Genomic DNA, 1,618 nt, shown 5'->3' with positions numbered 1-1,618 from the left:
AAAATTGCTGGATTTTAGAATGAAGACAACAGAAATAATACCAACATGTATCATCATTATTATTTTTTAATTTTAAAAACAAAAAATTCAAAGGCAAATAAGAGGAACAAAGACAAAAACAAAGCAATGAAAAACAATAAAAATGGTAAAGAATTTAAAATCAATATTAGAAAATTAACAGTGGTTCTTATATTACAGTTTGTTATCCTTAAATTGCTTGCACAGATTGCCAGATATAGGCGTGTCAGATTGATAAAACAATTAAAACATTAAGTCTTCCTTTCAATAAACCTTACTTTTCCTTATCATTTTTATGTTTTTATTTAAGTTTAAAGATAGTATGAAAATAATCAATAAGACATTAGAGATGATACACATTTGAGAAAACAAGATGGAAGGTGTCCAGCTGTGGTTATTACATTGAGCATTGCTATCTTCAGTGTAGTTGCTCATATTACAGATATTAGCATATAAAATTGGTAAAAATAAAAAAAATTAAAATTAGTGGCTAATTTAAAAAAATAAAAATTAGTAGTAAACTCATCATAGCTATTCTGTGTATAAACTTAGATGATTTCCCACTTTTTTTTCTTTTTCCTATCTTTTCTCCTTTAAGAAATAAACAATTGAGATATTTTCAACATCTTGAGAAATTTTTGATTAATATTGCTACTGACTGAAATAGAAACCACACAGGGAAAATTAATTTGGAGAGAAATTTTGATAATTTGTTTTTGAGCATATTAAGTGTCAAAGTACATGAGATATCTAACAGAAGTAATTGGCTTTACAAATATATAAGATTAAAGTTCAGGAAACAAGCTAGATATTAATTGACAAATTAAAGATAGTTTCATTTCTGCACAATTACATTACAAAATATTTTTTGTCTATGTTGCAAAGATAAAAACATCATGCATGACAATTAGAGAGAATGGTTATTATGAAGTATTGTGAAGGATAATTTATTTTAAAAACTATCAGAAACATGTTTTAGTTTGAACATTTCCTAGAATTTATTTTGCAAAGCTCAACTAAGAAAGGCTGATGCTAGAGAAAATAATCTAGAGAACAGAAACATGAAGAAAAATTCTAATTTCTATTATTTTGAAGTATTATATAAGTGCAGAAAATATTAAGGTAGTCCAATACACACAAAAATAATATTATCAAGGGAATTTACTAATAAATATAGAACACTGTCCACACTAATATTTTTGTTCAACTTGATTTAAGGTAGATACTAAAGATAATCCATATCTGTATCATCAATATTTATCTCTCCATATATATGTATATAATGTACACATATGTACATGTATACATTTAATGTATATATATTTGTATACACTTATAAACAAAGATTATTCATTATTAAGGATGCATTTCTACAATACGGTGAAACAAAATATGGCAACCTTTTATATTTTATTTTTCATAATTTTATTGATAAACAAATAGCAATGAGACAGTTTCAAATCAAATTGCTAGGACAGTTTCAATAATTAACACACTGCATACATTCTTCTTAGTGGTTAGTTGCTGTACAAGATGCGGACTTGAGATCCTATTTACAAACACCATTAGAACAAATCATTCTATTCATTAAGAGAATGTA

Source organism: Octodon degus, unplaced genomic scaffold (genome assembly GCF_000260255.1).
Source record: "Octodon degus isolate 3935 unplaced genomic scaffold, OctDeg1.0 scaffold00006, whole genome shotgun sequence".
Lineage (NCBI taxonomy): Eukaryota > Metazoa > Chordata > Mammalia > Rodentia > Octodontidae > Octodon > Octodon degus.
This window is presented reverse-complemented; position numbering follows the sequence as displayed.